The sequence below is a fragment of the Myxine glutinosa genome, chromosome 7 (assembly GCF_964187855.1).
Source record: "Myxine glutinosa chromosome 7, kmMyxGlut1.1, whole genome shotgun sequence".
Classification (NCBI taxonomy): domain Eukaryota; kingdom Metazoa; phylum Chordata; class Myxini; order Myxiniformes; family Myxinidae; genus Myxine; species Myxine glutinosa.
In genome coordinates this window covers 155,228,145-155,248,514 of record NC_136267.1, presented here as the reverse complement: position 1 = coordinate 155,248,514, position 20,370 = coordinate 155,228,145, and the positions used below count along the sequence as shown (strand labels likewise).

General features: G+C 42.7%; 1 protein-coding gene across 9 annotated transcripts in view; it reads left to right on the top strand.

Moving 5' to 3' along the window:
- Positions 1 to 20,370, top strand: part of LOC137431757 (calcitonin gene-related peptide type 1 receptor) — a 358,961-nt gene that overhangs the window by 38,627 nt on the left and 299,964 nt on the right. The window lies entirely within an intron of this gene.

Sequence of the window (20,370 nt, the reverse complement as noted above, 5' to 3'; positions counted from 1 at the left end):
TAAAACATTAACCTTTTAACCTTTTGACAATAATAATTGCTATTTCCCTCAAACAACAATAATAATAATACATGGAATCAAAAATGTTTACAGTGGATGAAAACCACAACAACGGAAGTGACAAATCCGTAACACTGGGCCACTAAACGACTTTCATGTTCTTGTTCTGAAGTCATTCCAGTTTTTTGTTTTTTTTGGGGTTTTTTTGTATACAAGATCGAGGCTCGTGAAAGAGCGAACATTAATCACACAGAAAGACAAACAGACACACAAAACAAATAACATCGGGAGCGGTAGACAAGATGGGGAGAGAGGGAGAAGGACACAAACACAACATTTGAGAGCAGGGACAGAGAGACATGGAGACATCGAGAGAACTGTGGGAGGGAGAGGGCTTTGGGGGGGAGGCATGGGAAAGGGGGGGGGGGGGTGGGAGAGGTATAAAACATATGGACACTGCCAGGACTTCCAGGAAAGAAGTTGGTATTTCAAACAAGGTGGATCTGGGGTGAATTAGTGGGGGTAGAAAAGATCAAGGTTTTGGATGGGGGAAGATAAGAGATGGTGGTGAACAGCTGTTTTAAAGACCTGGAGGGAGGAGTGTGATTGAAGTGAGTGTGGGAGTTTGTTCCAGAGGCGGGAGAAAAGAGGAATGAAAGAGTGAAGGTGAGCAGAGAGCCGAGATTTCGGCAGTTTAACCATCAGAGGGTGCCTGGCAGATCTTGTGCGACCTGTAGGAATATTTGGGGGACAGAGCACAGAGAGAGCTGGGGGAGCAAGGCCGGAGAGGAGTCGGTAGAAGACAGAAAGACCACCTACCTGCCTGCGGTGAGCGAGTGAAATGCCCTCAGAGATAGCTTCATCGCGGGAGATTCCAATGATTCTGAAAGCTTTGGATTCAACAGCGTGAAGCCGAGCCAGGTGTGAGGCAGGAGCACCAGCCCATAGGGGAGAACAGTGTTGCTTTGGCTGGATGCTTGGGGTCATTGTGCTGCTGGAACATAAACCTTTGATGCAGTCTAAGGTCTTTTGCACTCCGAAGCAGGTTTTCCTCAAGGATTTGCCTGTATTTGTCTCCATTCATTGTTCCCTCTATCCTATCCTTAGATGTCTCCCAGTCCCTGCTGCTGAAAATCATCCCCATATCATGATGCTCTAGCTTCACCGTAGGGATGCTTCACTGTAGGGATGGTGTTATATGGGTGATGATGTTTCTGCCAGACGTAGCGCTTTGCATTTAGGCCAAAGAGTTCAATTTTCATCTCTTCAGACCACAGAATATTTTGCCTCATGCTCTCAAGAGTTTTTCACGTGCCTTTTTACAAAATCCAGGCGTGCTGTCATGTGCCTTTTCCTCAGGAGTGGCTTCTGTCTGGCTACTCTCCCATAGAGCAAATCTGGCCACGCTCACAAACATATAGGGGGTCCTACATAAGATTCAACGATTTCCCATAAAATAACGTTAAAATAAAGATGCCAATTTCAGGAACATTTATGGATTTAAACCTTATAGACATAATTTGATTCTTGCATTTCTCACTGTTGCTTGTTTTTCTCTTTCCACAAATAATTGATGAAAATTAAAACCACTCACAATCTTTAAAATCGCAACATCGTTTGAATAGATCCACTCAGTAATGTGTAACATTTCTAGCTGGAATATGGCAGATATTAGTCAGCACAAACAAGAAACACAATTTACTAAATTAATTGTGATGCCATTGAATATGGCTTGCCATTTCCAGAGCATGTCATGAGCAAAAAGAGTGAGGAGGCAATTTTATAAGTCCTTGGAGGTTTTGCAACATCTCTCAAATAGGCAGTGCAAGGAGCATTTCATATCTGAACATGTCAAAGACCAAAGTTCACAGAACTGTGCAAGAAGCAAAGCTGCAAATGTACAAGCTGCAATCTCCAAGAGATCATTGCAGAAGATCAAGCTGCTCACATATCGCTTGGTCAAGACAAATTAGAGACAATCACACAAGATGACAATTTTCTTGAGCATGAATGTCTTGTTCAACGAAGAGGCAAATTTCCATTTAGATGACAGCGAGAACAATAATTGCAGTCCATTTCTGAGCAAATGTGACAAAATGTACTAACTTCTGAAGATGCATGATAAATTTGTTCAAGCAAATTGGAAACACATTGAATGATCTTTTTTTTTCAAGCTTTCAAATCCTTTCATAGCATACAAATAAATGCCAAACTATGTTCCCAATTCTTGCTGATTTTTATCGAAATTATATAAAACTGGTACAGATTACTTAATAGATGGTTAAGTCTTATGTAGGGTGTGTAAACTATGTGAAAGTCTTTAACATCTGTACGTATACCACCTTTAATGTACATGAAGCAGGGCTGCAGTCACAACGTTAATAAGTAGACTCATAGAGTCTTCAAAAACTTATCTGAAGTGATAAAGCTAAAAATTGCAGATGAAATTTTAAGAAATTTAGGTGATTCCCAGTTGAATAAGTATTCAAACCCTTTGCTTAATTAATCCTAAATCACTTCAGGAGCAAATTATTTGTTTCAAAATTAAAAACAACAAGTGTAATAGGTTTCACCTCCATGTAAACAGTGGTTTAACTTAAAAATGAAGCTCCCCAACGTATCTAAAGAGATTTAAGGTGCAACTCATATGGTCAAACATCATGACAAACATGAAGACCAAGGAGCTTTCAAAAGAAGTCAAGCATAAAGTGGTGGAGAAACACCGTTCAGGAGAGGGTTACAAGAAGATTTCAAAGTCACTCATTATCCCTTTGTGTACGGCGAAATCCATCATTAAGAAGTGGAAGATGTATCATACCACTCAGACTGTACCCAGATATGGTCGCCCATCAAAACTCAGTGAATTGGTTCGGGATGTCACTGCAAATCCACCAGTGATTTTGAAAGACTGCAAGACTCTATTTCTGAGATCGCGATCAGTGCTCATCAATCAATAATATCCTGTTGCCTTCACAAAGCTAGCCTCTCTGGACAGGTAGCAAGAAAGAAACCATTATTGAAAAATACACATCTAAAAGTTTGTATGGAGTATGGAGCTGCAATCTGTTTTATTTCAGTATCTCAATTGTTTGTGTGGTGTTGTGTGAAGTGTCTGGAAAGTATGTGTTTATGTTCTGTTTATAATGGCCTCTGTGACAGGTAACAAGCTTTGAGAGAACAAAATAGTTACACGAAGCAGCGGCGAACAGAATAGCTGACAAAATAGAAGAGGCTGAATTTGTGCTTTGTGTCAAGGAATGCATTTTCTTAAACATCATAATAAAGCTTGAATTCTTTAATAAAACCAACACCTTTTAATCAACAACATAAACAGAATAGATGCATCATCTTCTAAGGCTTGGAAGTCCCCCAGGTATGTGGACTTTTCTTGAATTTAGATAAGGTAAATAATTTGTTCCTCATTATTCCTGCCTGTGGAGTCAACTTACACATTCACTCTTCAATCTCATTCTTTAACCAGGTCTTCAAAACAGATGTTCACTGCCATCTCAATTCATTCCCGATCCAAAACCATGAACTTTTCCACACCCGTTAAACCACCCACAGCCCCCCTCCAAGAATAATTGTCGGCTTGCTCTTGTCACCAAAATCTAATCAGCTTGTTCTTGTCACCTACCCAACTCATACACCAAATTTTGTCATAACCCATCCACAACATTTTGAAATATGCTGTATATAGTTTTTGGCCCCCTCTCTCTCAACGGTGAAGAATTACTTGAAAATTAAAAACTTCTCGTATCCGGATCCAGATCTTCACCAAAATCAAATCAATTCAGTCTTGTTAAGCACCCAACCTGTCCGCCAAGTTTCGTCCGAATCCATCCATAACCTTTTGAGATATTATGCACACGGATAGAAAGACAGACAGACAGATAAAACAACCAGATAGAGGTGAAAACATATACTCCGTCCACCTTCGGTGGTGGAACTAATAATCCCCTGTGCTTTTAATGTTTGCAACACTGGGAAAATTCAATTATCTTAATTGTTTGAAGGACATCAATATCACACATTAGAAAGTATTGTTACGTTTATGGGGGTAGGCAATGGAATACCTTAGTCCAGGCAGATTGTATAGGGCAGTGTGCTCCGTATGCCATGTAGAAACCTTCCTGTAACTAAGTAGGGCCGGATGTAGCATAAGTGAATATTTGTCTCCATGCGAGGGGTGGAGCGATGCTAATTAGTTATGGTATAAAGGTAGTTTCCCTGTATGAAGTCATCTCTGTGGTTTCCCCTTTGTTCCTTATGACACTTACAACACCAGCCATGCGATCAGCGCTTAAATTAAATAAAGCGATCGCCGGCCGAATCCGGACATTCCACCACTGACACCACCCAGCCGAGTCATCTCAAGGGGCGTGAAGAAAGCCGTGAGGCCCCGCCAGACAGGAATGATTGATAGACTTATGCGATGGCACTCTTTGATTGGAGCGCGGGTGACATCAGAGAGATCATTCTAGCGCCAGGGACAAAAAGGACACGTCCCACCATTTTCGCTCTCTCTTGAGCTGGGTTTGATTTGTGGGTGGACGCACTGTTCTCTCTCTCTGTCCCTGGCTTGGTCGTAGGAAGACGCATTTTATTCTCTCTCTCTCCTGGCTTCATCATGAGCAAACGTATTTCCCTCCGACTGTTCCTGGCTGGTGGAAGCGGACACATTCTTTCCTCTCCTTGGTGCTGGCTTCATGACGGCTGGGCTTGGTGCCGTGTGCGCCCGAAAGGAGCGGTGGGGCTCGGTGCAGCCGACCAGGAAGGACGAGGGAGGAGCTCGGGCCTGTGTGCTTTGCGTCAGCGGCTGGCGGTGAACGCGACTTTGCACCAACGCATGTTTTCCCACACAGGGACGAGGGATCTTTGACGACCCCAGACGGTCAAGGACGCCAGAGCTGAGTACCAGCTAACATAAGACACACATTATTACTTTCATTTATTTCTCCCTGTGTGTGTAATTGTGTCTGACTGGAGGATCCTCAATATAGGAATTTTAGTTTATTGTGCATTCATTTTTGTTGCCTGCATTATTTTTATTAAACCATTATTTGATGTATTTTAATTGTTGTATTGTTGCTTTGCCGGTTTTGTACGTCTATTTGTTGTGGGGATCGGATAACCCCCGTGTCACGTTTGGTCGTACAGGTAAGCTCTTGCTGCCCTCCAATTACCCCTGCACCCCATCCCCCCCTTCCCCCCCCCCCCCCCCCGCGTGTGTCACCACCGCCATAGTTGAGTATACGCCTCAGAGTTAAAGCTCGGTCGGCCATCCGTCACCCTGCGGTTTTCACTACAGGGAAGACACACGACAGTGTTGAACAAGAAAAAGAGCAAACCCTCACCAGGATGTATTTTCAGTGTTTTTTAAGGCTTTTGTGTTAAAACAAATATGGCGGCCGAACCACGTGACCGATGACGTCATCATTTTTTTTTCTCCACCAATTCATACCGACATGGCACTCAATAAATTTCATCTTGATTGGATGAAGTTTTGTACTTGTCGAATTATGATGTCATAATCATTAACATATTTTATTCCCCATAGAGTTATTTGCAATGAGCCATGTCTCAATTCTTTCTATTCAGCGCTTTCCGAGATATAGAGGTGCAAATCTTTTCGATTTTTCCAAGATGGCGGCCGAACCACGTGACCTATGACGTCATAATTATCATTAAAAAAATTATACAGGTGGAGTTGCACCTATGATGAAAATTTCCTGTCAAACGGACCAACGGTTGCAGAGAAAATCATATTTATTCTGTGCGGACAAACAAACAAACAGACAAACAAACACAAACAAACGGACTCAAATGCAATACCCTCTCCTCTGGCGAGGTTAATAAAGGAATGTTGGAGTGGTTAAGTCTTTGCAACATCCTTTTTGATACACTGCATACCACATCATAATATGCCCATTTCCTTTTCACCCTTTTTGTTTTATACTTTCTGCATAAAGTGAAAGCTTTTGCTTCATAGGAGGCATGTGAAAATGTTTCATCAACGACATGCATAATGTATTTGACATAATTAATTTAAACTTTACCCGCAAACCTTGCTTCAAGTCATTGTGACCATCTCACCAAAAATGGCATGTTTATCCATTAGGACAGCGGCTTGGAAACAAAATGTTCTGTTCTAACCCAAGGGCCGCGTCCAGAAGGCTCGCGACATATTTTTCAGTGTCATACTCCCTCAAAGGTTTTTCTCGCATTTCGAAAGCAGTGGAAGCTTGAGTTAGAAATTTTGGAGAATAGGGAATCTGCAAATCACAATTTGCACCGAATGACCCAAGAAATGTGTCTGGGATTGGCACCTTTATCACAACACAAGTGTGTTATGATTTATTTTAGATGTGTTGTTGTTCTGTGTTCTGTTGTGTTCTGTGTTCTGTTGTGTTCTGTGTTGTTAGCTCACCTAGAACGTAGTTCCAGGGAGCTTATGCAATGGCGCATCGTCCGTCCGTCAGTCCGTCAGTCCGTAAACACTTGCAACTTCTTCTCCGAAACTGCTGATTGGATTATGACCAAACTTGGATAAAATAATATATAAATTGATATATGTGGGAAAATGACATGCCCAGAGCAATATTCGAACCCAGGTCTTCTGGAAAACCGTACCAGTGAATGCTCAGTCAGGGTTTCCCAGATAGCTCAGATGGTAGAGCACTGGTTCCTGGTTTCCAGAGGACCTGGGTTCGATTCCTGGTCTGGGCGTGTAATTGTCCACATATATCAATTAATTTATTTAATCGTGTTCATTAATCTAAAATAATATTTGGTAAAGTTGTTGCAACTCAAGTTTGTTCACGGCATTAAAAAAAAAAATCGGGATCTAAGGGGGGGTCTACCGGGGTCAAAGTGCATCCAGGTTTGACCCCCCAACATAGATATTTGCTTTCTTCTCAGAAACTACGCACACACAATTCCGATGAAACTTGACCACAACCTTCATCACTCATCATTCATGATGTACCAAAGTTTGTTCACAGCATTTTAAAAAATCGAGGACTGTGGGGTCTATGGTGGGGTTTGCACCCCCCCCCCCACCCCCCCCCAAAGCAGATATTTTCTGTGTTCTCTGAATCTTCCCACACAATTCCGATGAAACTTGACCACACCCATCATCACCTGTAATGAACCAAAGTTTGTTCACGACATTAAAAAAAATTAGGGGTTTAAGGAGGTCTATGGAGGGTTTGAACCCCCTCCCTTCCCTCAAAATAGGTATTTGCTCTCTTTTCCGAAAGTGCACTCACGATTTTGATGAAACTTGGCTTCATCACCTGTGACGCATCAACGTTTGTTAACGGCATTAAAAAAAAATCAGGGTTTAAGGTGGTGTGTGGGGAGTTTGACCCCCCCCCCCCCCTCCAAAACAGCTATTTGCTCTCTTCTCCAAAACTACACACAAAATTTTGATGAAATTTTATCACAACCTTCATCACGCGTGATGTACCTATGTTTGTTCACGGTATTAGAAAAATGGAGGTCTATAGTGAGAGCTGGGGGAGAAGGTTGCCACCCCCAAACTAGGTATTTTTTGTTTGTTTAAAATCTTATTATTACGTTAGTATGATTCTGCATGCTGCACTGTCTCAAACAACCAGTGAAATTGGTTTAAAATACCTTTAGTCAGTGGAGTATACTGCTTTATTCTACCAGCTGAGCACCCAGGAGTATTGCCCCTATTTATATTCACTCTTTAATGTAAAAAGCATTGCTCAGTTGAGAAAGATTAATGAGTGTTCTTCTCCCCCAAACCACCACTTTACCACCTTCTCTCCCATAAAGATGCATTCAAGGTCACAGTGTTTGACGGAAAACACAAGCTCCTGTTAATACCTCGACCTCAAATGACAGTGGTTGTGGTGAAATAAGTATGGTTTCAAATAATGATTATTTTCCAGATCCATTCCCACAACAGACGATTCATTCACACGTTATAATGGCCGTTTCCCCTTTGACAATCACATGACAAGTGTGGTGTGATTTGACTCTGTCTTTTGATTAAAGCATTGGATTACTCTTGGTAGTGTTCAAATAAGCAAAGGTGAAGAAAATTCATTTGACAAGTTTAATGAATACTTATGGTGCTTGGTAAATGGGAATATTGCTTTTTACTGAATAATTTGCCTGGTGTTGGCTTAAGATCTCAGGGACTTCAGTTTTAGCCCCTGTCGTGCCATTAAATAACACCAGGTTGGTTTGCAGATTAATATATCATATTGGTGGGTAAACCCAGGTGGGTTTTTACACCAAATATATCATGTTTGCAGATTTATAAAAAAGATGGCGATTAGAGCGTGTGTAGGGGGTAAGTTAATTATTGCTTGATTAGTGGTACTAGCGTGACTCGGCGCGGTCCGCACGCCTCACCACACATAGTTTCAGAGGGGTAGGCATATTTGACCATTTCAGGTGTCTTTTGGGTCTTCATGGTGTTTTGGGTCTTCGGGGTGTTTTGGGTTTTCGGGGTGTTTGGGTCATCTGGGTGTTTATTGTCTTCGGGGTGTTTTGGGTCTTCGGGGTGTTTTGGGTCTTCGGGGTGTTTTGGGTCTTCGGGGTGTTTTTTGGTCTTCGGGGGTATTTTGGGGTCTTCGGGGTGTTTTGGGACTTCGGGGTGTTTTGGGTCTACGGGGTGTTTTGGGTATTCGGAGGTGTTTTGGGTCTTTGGGGTGTTTTGTGTCTTTGGGGTGTTTTGGGTCTTCTGTGTGTTTTGGGTCTTTGGGGTGGTTTGGGTCTTCGGGGTGGTTTGGGTCTTCGGGGTGGTTTGGGTCTTCGGGGTGTTTTGGGTCTTCGGGGTGTTTTGGTTCTTCGGGGTGTTTTGGGTCTTCGGGGTGTTTTGGGTCTTCGGGGTGTTTTGGTTCTTCGGGATGTTTTGGGTCTTCGTGGTCTTTTGGGTCTTCGGGGTCTTTTGGGTCTTCGGGGTATTTTGGGTCTTCAGGTATTCAGGGTCTTTTTGAGCCTCAGGGCCTTGAAGGGTATTTTGGGTCTTTGGGGTGTTTTGGGTCTTTGGGGGTCTTCAGGGTATTTTGGGTCTTCAGGGGTCTTGGTGGTCTGAAGGGTCTTGGGGGAATTAAAGGGTCGTCAAGGGTCTGAGGCGTCTCAGCAGTCTTAACGCAATTAAGAGGGTGGTAATTTTATTTGAAGAAGAAGAAGACGTTTTCGTCACATATAAACATACATAGCGACATACATAACCATATACGTTTGCTCTATTATAATAAGATGCCCGATAGAATGCTATACAATCGTTGCAATAACAATCGTTGCTGGAAGGATATGCACACAGTGATGCTGCGACGAAGCTCCTTTTATATTATAGCCGGCGAAGCCGGTGTTGTCAATGAACGCATACGTATTATGTTGAAAAAACAGATTATGCTGGATCCCTTGGCTTGAGAATTTCGAAGCTTTAACTCACCAAATCGCTCAATGGAGGCCGCCATCTTGCGGATGCGGAGGTATGCATAACAAATTGAATAAAGTTCAATCGGAGTTTGTTTCACCCGTCTTTGTTTGATTCACCATCTTATGCACCTCTAATTTGTAATTAAAATACTTTAAGTCCAACCTCGGCCCGCACGGGCCAGGTTATCTTCAACGAAAATCGTCACCAAACACCGGAACCAATGAGATTCGAGCATTTGAAAAAATATTTCAAAAACCAAATCACTCAATGGAGGCCACCATCTTCCGGATGCGGAAGTATGCATAAAAAATTGCGAAAAAGTTCAATAGGAGTTTGTTTCACCCGTCTTTGTTTGATTCACAATCTTATGCACCTCTAATTTGTAATTAAAATACTTTAAGACCAACCTCGTTATCTTCAACGAAAATCGTCACCAAACACCGGAACCAATGAGATTCGAGCATTTGAAAAAATATTTCAAAAAAGCTTATTACACGTTTCGGAGGCTGAAAACGGCGTCAAATATTCTAAAATTGACGAAGAATTATTTTTTAGAAATCTCGCGGCCGTAGGGGATAGTTTTTCACGGCCGTAAATATCCGAAGTTGAGACGGAATTCACCGAATTAATCAAGAAGTAAATTTTATCAATTTTAATCTCATCCAGAATGCAAATGGTGTCATTTTAGGTCTGAATTTGCGAAATTTTGTGAGCTGACCAATCAGCGATCAGCTTAGGTCAGCCAATCAGCGCCATCGACACGGTTTGATTAACGACAGTCACACAACATTGCCGTTGAAACGGCGCTATCGTCTGATCTGTCAGCACTGATCTTACTGCAAGCTAACGTCTACTGGTGGAGGAAGCCGCAGTGCCCGGAGAGAACCAGTCCTGACAGCGCCTGAAGTTAGAGGACGACACACATACTGTGAAAACGTATATTAAGCCCAGTTAAAATTTCTTAAAATAGGCCTTAAGCTAGCACATCGTATAGTTACTTCCTTAAGCTTCTTGTGACATTTATTGTATGTAGGTATTGGGGAGGACTGTCTGCTCTTCTCTTTTACCAAGTCTTACCAGGTACGGTACCTACTACACCTACCTACTACCAACTACCTAACCCACTGATGCCATCGTGATGGGTAAAATAGTGGCAAGAGGCTTTGGCTTCGCCGGCTCATTGCGGCTTTGCAGTCGGGTACTAGTAGCCGGCGAAGCCGGTGTTGTGAATGAACGCATACGTATTATGTTGAAAAGCCAGATTTTGCTGAATCCTTTGAGAATTTCGAAGCTTTGACGCACCAAATCGCTCCATGGAGGCCGCCATCTTGCGGATGCGGAAGTATGCATAAAAAATTGAGAAAAAGTTCAATAGGAGTTTGTTTCTCCCATCTTGTTTTGATTCACAATCTTATGCACTTCTAATTTGTAATTAAAATACTTTAAGACCAATCTCGTTCCCCGGACCCGCACGGGCGCTGGTTATCTTCAACGAAAATCGTCACCAAACACCGGAACCAATGAGATTCGAGCATTTGAAAAAATATTTCAAAAAAGCTTATTACCGCGTTTCGGGGGCTGAAAACGGCGTCAAATATTCTAAAATTGACGAAGAATTATTTTTTAGAAATCTCGCGGCCGTCAGGGATAGTTTTTCACGGCCGGAAATATCCGAAATTGAGACGGAATTCACCGAATTAATCAAGAAGTAAATTTTATAAATTTTAATCTCATCCAGAATGCAAATGGTGTCATTTTGAACTCGGTACGGTACCTACTACACCTACCTACTACCAACTACCTAACCTACTGATCCATAGTGATGGGTAAAATAGTGGCAAGAGGTTTTGGCTTCGCCGGCTCATTGCGGCTTTGCAGTCGGGTACTGGTAGAATATAGATGAACGTCAATGTTTACCTGGTCTGGGTCAAACAATGAAAGTTGGGTGGAATGGGTGGAACAGCTGTTAAGTGTCGTTTAAACAAACGCATACTTACCACTAGCACTAGGCCTTCCCAACAGAGTAATGAGCTGCGAACAGCGAACTGCAATGAGCCGCAAACGCTTCGGCTGCCTCGTCTTCGAGTTTAGTTTCCCAGCATGCCATGCGCCCCTTTTAAGCCTCCCTTTCTTTCCGGGACATCGTTGGCCACAACCATTGGTCAGCAAAAGGAGGGCGGGGCACTTTGCACAGTTTAACCCCTCCCTTCTGGTCCTCAGAAGTGCCGATAGAAGATAGTTGCAACTAAACAAATTTGCCCCCCTACCCCCTACCCCAAAAGTGCCGCTCAGGTGTTCGCCCCCTTCGCCATGCCAGTGGGTACCACAAAGTTTCTTAGACCCGAGGAGTGCTCAACCATGATTTAGAAAACAAAAATTCTGCCTGCACTCCAAATTTCCATACTGTATAAATTTCTGAACTAGATATCGGAGCTGACTGCGTCTTTCGGAATAACATTTAGCATCAACATCAATAATAATAATCTATATCAATATATTAAAGCAGCGGCAGTTTTCTGGCTATCTGTCTGTCTGTCTGTCTCTCTATCATGGTACATCATTACGCCTGGGATGTCATTACATCATAGGATGGCTGCCACCGCCATTTTGATTTTCATGCAGTTCAGGCTGAAAACATCTTCAAACTTGTCATATTCCCAATCGCCATGCCCTACCTTTACGTTTTCCACTGAGTGTGAAACACAAACAAAGCAATTTTTAAAATGATCAACAAACATCAAAAGGATAGGCGTCACCGTCTTTCCAATGACAAAGTAGTATAGGTCTCAGGCTTCATTGCCTTTGGCCTCACCTTCAGGCCTCTTCAGATGAATTAGCCTAAGTTTCTCCATACAGTAGTATCGTACATAAAGGGGGGGGGGGGGGGGGGAATTGGACATTGAGTGGAGGAGGGGGGAGATTTGGATATTGTGGGAGGGGTCGACATCACCTGCATGACATCAACAACGCCTGCATGACATCATCAATGCCTGCATGACATCAACGCCTGCATGACATCATCAACACCTGCTTGACATCATTGCCTGCATGACATCATTGCCTGCATGACATCATCGCCTGCATGACATCATTAACTCATGCATGACATCATCATTGCCTGCATAACATCATCATCACCTGCATGACATCATCAACGCCTGCATGACATCATCAACGCCTGCTTGACATCATTGCCTACATGACATCATCACCTGCATGACATCATCAACTCCTCCATGACATCATTATCGCCTGCATAATATCATCAACGCCTGCATGACATCATCAACGCCTGCATGACATCATCAACGCCTGCATGATATCATCAACGCCTGCATGACATCATCATCGCCTGCATGACATCATCATCGCCTGCATGACATAATCAACGCCTGCATGACATCTTCAACGCCTGCATAACATCATCACCTGCATGACATCATCAACGCCTGCATGACATCATCAATGCCTGCATGACATCATCATCACCTGCATGACATCATCATTGCCTGCATGATATCATCAACGCCCGCACGGCTTGATCATCACCTGCATGTCTTCATCATCGCCTGCATGGCATCATCAACGCCTGCATGACATCATCATCGCCTGCATGACATCATTATCGCCTGCATGACATCATCAATGCCTGCATAACATCATCATCACCTGCATGACATCATCAACACCTGCTTGACATCATTGCCTGCATGACATCATCACCTGCATGACATCATCAACTCCTCCATGACATCATTATCGCCTGCATAATATCATCAACGCCTGCATGACATCATCAACGCCTGCATGACATCATCAACGCCTGCATGACATCATCAACGCCTGCATGACATCATCATTGCCTGCATGATATCATCAACGCCTGCACGGCTTGATCATCACCTGCATGTCTTCATCATCGCCTGCATGGCATCATCAACGCCTGCATGGCATCGTCAACGCCTGAATGACATCATCATCGCCTGCATGACATCATTATCGCCTGCATGACATCATCAATGCCTGCATGACATCATCATCACCTGCATGATATCATCAACGCCTGCATGACATCATCAACGCCTGCATGACATCATCAACGTCTGCATGACATCATCACCTCCTGCATGAAACACTCTCCATTGTGGCGACGTTACACGACGCTAACTTTAGGAGCAAATATGCGCATGCTCAATCGACCTGATGGTGTGGATGAAGGAAGTCAAAAACGACTCGAGCATTATGCTGATTGGTTGTTGGAAATGGGTGAGAGGCACCTGCCTTCAGTGGAGGGAAACGCTTGTGATGACGTAATTGCAGAATTGCATGTGCAAGTTTACTTGTTGTAAAAATTACATTGGTCACAGGTGTATGTGTGTTTGTGACTGTAGGGGGGTGGGGGTGGGGGTGGAGGGGGGCTTATGCAATATCACCTTGCAGGTGGTGTACTACTTTTCACCTTGCAGGTGGTGTACTACTTTTTTAAATGTGTTGAGACAGTCATATTACATTTCTATATACCCACAATATTTGTTGTTTACATGGTTCTGTCAGTCTGAAAGAAGCGTTTTAGAGGTTCAATGGAATGAGAAAGAGCTCTCCGCACATCTGTTTCATCAGGATGAACTGGGTAATGCCAAGAATATGGCAACTGCAGGATCATTTTGAGGATGAGTGCTCTCTCTCTCTCTCATTGTGGAAAAGTTGTTCACTTGTTATAATTGGCAGAATAGATCAGAGGTAGCGTACTCGCCCTCGAGCTGTCTGATTGCTGAGTTTCATCGCTGGTGCTTCGCAGGTAAGGCCTTGCATCATCAGGTGTGCTGTCCCTCAGATGATTCGTAAGGTGGGTACTTGTCTGCTGCTAGGATGGAAGACAACCATCGGTGTCTTTCGACAAAGAGTAGGAAAGTTTACCACCGGCGACCTGGCTGATTTGAAACTGCTCCCACAATCTCCAGGTGCAACTGTATTAGCAGCACAGGTGACCTCGAGGAAGGATGCAATTACAAGTCACATGCAGAATACGCTACAATTGGGGGTTCATTTTGATGCAGCAAAAAACATCAGCATTTAGATGTTTTGAATTGTTCAATGTGGTTTCATGGTATTATACAAGTTTAGTTGGTGTTGATGCTACTTTGCAGTCGATTGACATGACATATGGTTATCTTCTCATGAAGTTGATGCTGAATGATGCTACTCTTTCGGGATGGCCTTGGGAATTATTGGAATGTCACAGTGGGAAGCCAGGGCACAGGGCATTGATCGATAGCCAGAAAGATTTGTGGGCCCAAAGTCTTTTGAGACATTGCATCTGTTCCAGTTCAGCACCCTCTCTCCGCTCATCTTCCCTCCGCAGGTGCACTCGCCCACACGTGCCACTTATAACTTCCATCAGCTTACTTATAGCTTCACTATTTAGGTCCAGCACTATTTAGGTCCAGCACTATTTAGGTCCAGCACTATTTAGGTCCTTGAGTCAATGAACCCATCATTTTTTTTTCTCATTTCTATGGAACAAGCTTCTTCAGTACATCAGGTTGGCACCTCATCACCTTGTGTACAACACAATGTACATCTGCCCCACTTTTTATGAGCCTTGGCAGGTATATTATATGGGCCTGTCACTTCCCAATCACAGACAGTTCGATGGTCTCTCTGTCTTCTACCGCCTCCTTTCTGGTCTTGCACCCTCTCCTCTCTTTGTCCCCACAGGTTTCTGCAGGATTCACACGCTCCACCATCAGCCCCCTTTCTGGTGAAACTACCTAAATCCAGGATCACTGAATGCTCACACCCACTCATTATAGTTCCTACATTTTCCCCCTTCTGAAACCAACTTCAACATTCTTTTCAATCTCACTCTTCCCTCCAAATTCTTCAAGAAAACAGTTCTCCATCTCAGTTCACCCCCAATCCAAAACCATGATCTTTTCTACTCCTGTTAACTCCCCACCCCACTCTTCCTCCTCTATCTTCTTCCAAATTTCCACCCGTTTTCCCTTCCTGAGAGTTTCCTTCAGTATCCATCTTGACCACCTCCCGGTGTGGACCCCGGTTTAGAATAGGTACACCGTATCCCTGCGCATCGTAAGAGGCGACTAAGGGTTGGCGTCAGGAAGGGCATCCGGCCATAAAAACATTGCCTCAAACAGGGAACCATGATTGTCATGGGGCCCGCAAGGCTAACCCCCGCTCTCGCGGGGAAAATGGCCTTAAAACGATCATTCATTCATTCATTCATTCATTCATTCATCCATCTTGACCACCCCCATGCATCCTCCCCTATTCCTCATTCCTCACCATACCCATTATTTGTCCAAATCTCCCTCTATTTTGCCCTTCAACCCTGCTGGTGGTATTTCCCTCCTCATTCTATTGCTCCTTTTATTCTGTTCTGTCCTGATCCATTGAGTGTTCTATCTCTTCCCCGAGCCTTGACCTCGTGTACAAAAAAAAATCTGAGTAATTTGTGTTCAGTGTGTAATATGCTTTGTGTGTATTGTGTAGTTTTCCTAAAATATGGAGTACCAGTGTATGCACTAAAGACTAAACAAACAACACAGAAAGTCTAACGATTACCTGCAGGCATCCAATGAAGTATTGCCTCAATTATTCAGGGAAGTCTAATCAACTACGAAGTAAAAATCTAAAAATAGACCACGCACCTTAAGACTTGTATTAGCTTATTATGGTAATCCCATCTTCCCTATTGAAGATTATTACATCATTTACTTTGGATGAGTGTGAAGACGGCTTACGAGTTAAATTCTTACTTGAAATTCTCGATGGTCGAATGGAGAGCATAATGAAGAATTTGACATTGTGGAAGGAGTGTTGGTTATTCTTGATTTCAGTTGTTCGAAAGCTTCAATTCCGACTCTCATATTTATTAGCCCGTCCCATGCACAACAGGAGACAGGATTTGCAATCACGTGTGTGTGTGTGTGTGTGTGTGTGTGTGTGTGTGTGTGTGTGTGTGTGTGTGTGTGTGTGTGTGTGTGTGTGTGTGTCTCTGGGCTATAAAATTTTTACCATTTGAGTTTTGTCATCAAATTTTCATCAGAGATTTATTATGAGAATATGGAGAGGACAAATGTAAAATTTGGTCAAAAGGTCAAAAGGTTAAATAAATGTCAGCGTGACCCAAAATCATCAATTTTCATCCAATTGACCTGAAATTTAAATTTACCATTTGAGTTTTGTCATCAAATTTTCATCAGAGATTTATTATGAGAATATGGAGAAGACAAATGTAATATTTGGTCAAAAGGTCAAAAGGTTAAATAAATGTCAGCGTGACCCAAAATCATCAATTTTCATCCAATTGACCTGAAATTTAAATTTACCATTTGAGTTTTGTCATCAAATTTTCAACAAAGCTTTATTATGAGAATATGGAGAAGACAAATTAATAATTTAGCCAAAACGTCAAAGGACAGCATCACATAAAATCGTCAATTTTCATCCGACTGACCTAAAATTTAAAGAATTTGCATATCGGGTCATTGAATTAGTTCAACAATCAAAAGCTGCAAGCCAATTGTTTTATTAGATCAAAAGGTCAAATGTCAAAGTTGCATAAAATAACCAATTTTCATCCGATTGACCTAAAATTTAAAGAATTTGCATATTGGGTTGCTGAATTAGTTCATCAATCAAAAGCTACAAGCAAATTGTTTTATTAGATCAACAACAAACAACAGGCATTTTAAGGCCATTTTCCCTGCAAGAGCAGGGCCACTTGAGCAGGGCCTTGCGGTCCCCATGACAATCTTCTCCATTTTGCCCTATTTTCTGCATCTCCCCTTGTTAACCCCCTTGCCCGCATTTCTTCTTCCACCATCTTTAGCCAAGTCTTTCTCGGTCTTCCCCGTCCTCTACTTCCTTCTACATTCATTTCCATCACTCTTCTCAACCAGTCACTTTCATCCTTCCTCAACACATGACCAAACCATCTCAACCTGTTTCTCTTCACAGCATCCATCACAGGCTCTATTCCCATCATTTTTCGCAATTCATCATCTGTCTTCCTCTCTCTCAACGATACTCCGCACATCCACCGAACCATTCGCATTTCCACCCTTTCCAGCCTTCGTTGCTGCTCTACGTTCATTACCCATGTCTCGCTCCCATAAATCATAACACTTCTCACACATGCAGCATACACCTTTCCCTTCAGCTTCAACGACGCTCCCCTCCTCATCAGGGATGGTTTTATTAGATCAAAAGGTAAAATGTCAAGGTTGTATAAGATCATCAATTTCTGTCTAATTGACTTGAAATTTTAAGAATTTGCATATCGAGTCATAATTTATTCTCAATCAAAAGCTAGAAACTGATTTTTTTTTTTAGGTCTAAAGCTCAAAGGTCAAGGTTAGATAAAATCATCAATTTTCATTTTGTATTTTTTTAAAAACTGTTGGTTCACGAGTTATCAAACAGAGTGACAACTATATTCGTCATGGGTGTGTGTCTGACTGTCTGTCTGTCTGTCTGTCCGCAGCATAACTACCCGATGATATCATCCGATCTTGATGAAACTTGGGTGGGAGGTTGATATCATGATCTAGTTGTGTCCTGCATGGAGTGGGCGTATTGCGCCCATTGTGGGCGGAGCGACGCCCGAAAGAGATGTCTTTTTAGGGGGTAATCGAGTTGAAGCTACAACTTCTATGAGGGAGTTGGTGGAATCTGACAGGGGTTTCAGTATTTGGTTAGGCCAATGTCATGTGTCTAGTCCCACGGAGCTCGATTTTTCATTTTCGCCCCAAGGTCAAGGTCACAAGGTCACGAAATTTAGAAAAGTCAATTTTTGATGGTTTTATTGCATTGTTCGCTTCCTGATAGGGTGAAATGTCGTACATGATCTTATATTATCACATACATCATGAAATACAAGTTTTCCAAAAAATTTCAGAATCTTCGACTTTTGACCTTTGAAGGTCACAAAGGTCAAATTTTCAAAGTTGTCGGAATCCAACTGAATTTTCGGTATTGTGTAGCTAACTAACCACATAACAGATTATACATTATTTTCTATCTCATTTCAAGATCAGTAACCTTCGTTTTGACATTTCAAGGTCACAAAAGTCAAATTTTCAGTTGTCGGAATCGAACCTAATTTTTGAAATCGAACCGAAGAATACCGCTCGCTCAGGAACCATCGTCGTCTCCTTACTTGTTTTCATTATTTTGAGCTTCAAAACAGGTCTTTAAAACAGCTGTTCACCACCATCTCTTATCTTCCCCCATCCAAAACCTTGATCTTTTCTACCCCCGTTAATTCACCCCAGATCCACTTTTTTGAAATACCAACTTCTTTCCTGGAAGTCCTAGCAGTGTCTATGTGTTTTATACTTCTCCCACTCCCCCTCCCCCCCCCTTCCCACGCCTCCTCCCCCCATGCCCTCTCCCTCCCATAGATCTCCCGATGTCCCTGCTCTCAAATGTTGTGCTTGTGTGCTTCCCCCTCTCCCCCCATCTTGTCTGCCGCTCCCCTTATTATATGTTTTATGCGTCCGTTATCTTTTTTTTGTGATTCATGTTAGCTCTTTCACGAGCTTCGATGTTGTATACAAAAAAAAAAATACAGAAAAGAAGATGACTGAATACAAACGGATGTTGAAAGGATTTGCATTTTCAGATGCTTTGTAGTTTTCTTTTAAGAAGCCTTGAGAGCATTTTTAAAACTTTTTTTTTCTGGCCACCTTTTTTCAAATTTAGTTTCTCCATATAATAAGTGTTTGGGACAACATTGGTCAGTATCTTAATAACTTCTGCTATTCACGGAATCCGCGTATTCGCAGTTGATAAAATGCGACATATTTCTCTATTCGCGGGAAATTGTCCCGTTAATTTGCGGGGTTTTTTCTATTCGCGCCCATGTTCCACGAAATCGCGTGTTTTCCCCCCTATTTGTGGCAATGTTCCACAAAATCGCTGTATTTCAGTGACCGAAACAAAATATTTCATGAGCTGCTGGCTTGACAGATTTATAAAACCCATCTTTCACCAGCCATGCATAAAGCAGCTGGCCATAAGTACGCAAAAAAACATCTTATACAAGCCGTGAGCATGACCTGATTCTACAGTACATTCACTGCTGTGTGATTTGCGTTTTCATGGCTTTCGCGGGCGCGAATTTTCACCGCACTATAAGTGAGCTTCGCGGGATACCCCACCAGATGTGTAAACAAGTAAACCCCACGAATTATAGAATGCAAACGCGTCATTAAATCGATTACAGTTTGCAATTTACGGTAAAGCATCATCAGAGATCTTACACAATGAAAAGGCTTCGGGGGATGTTCCATCAGCGACTAAAATATGTCATCCTCCGCAAATTATAGAATGCAAAAGCTTCATTAAATTTATTATTGAAATCAGCAGATAGGCTCAATACGGCATCATCCAATAACATCTCCCACAAACAATTGGCTCCCGCAGATTCCCACAATGCTCGCAATCCTACATATAGAGATTGTGTCCTCGATCTCCTTCATTGTTCTCGTACCGTTGCTTTGACCTGTGTTTTTGACTCGCTCTGCTCATCGTTCAGTCATGGCTCCCAAGCACAAGACCAGTGCCGGAGATGCGTCGAATACCAATAGGCAGAGAACGTAATGAGCTTGAGCCAGAAAGTGGAGCTGCTCGACCGGATTTCGAGAGGAGAGAATGCGGCCTCTGTTGGCAGGCATTACGGTGTCAACGAATCCACCGTTCACGACATACAGAAGAAGGGAGAAGGCGATTCGTGAGAAAGTTTCAGTGGGCGCTGTATCGAGTACAAAGGTGGTCAACCATGTCTGGAATGTCCACATAGAAAGGATGGAGAAGACTCTCAGAATATAGATCGAGGACAACACACATACGAGGGACTTCATGCTGAAAACCATGATGTTGAGCCGTTCCTTAAATCCGCTCACCGAGGACGAATT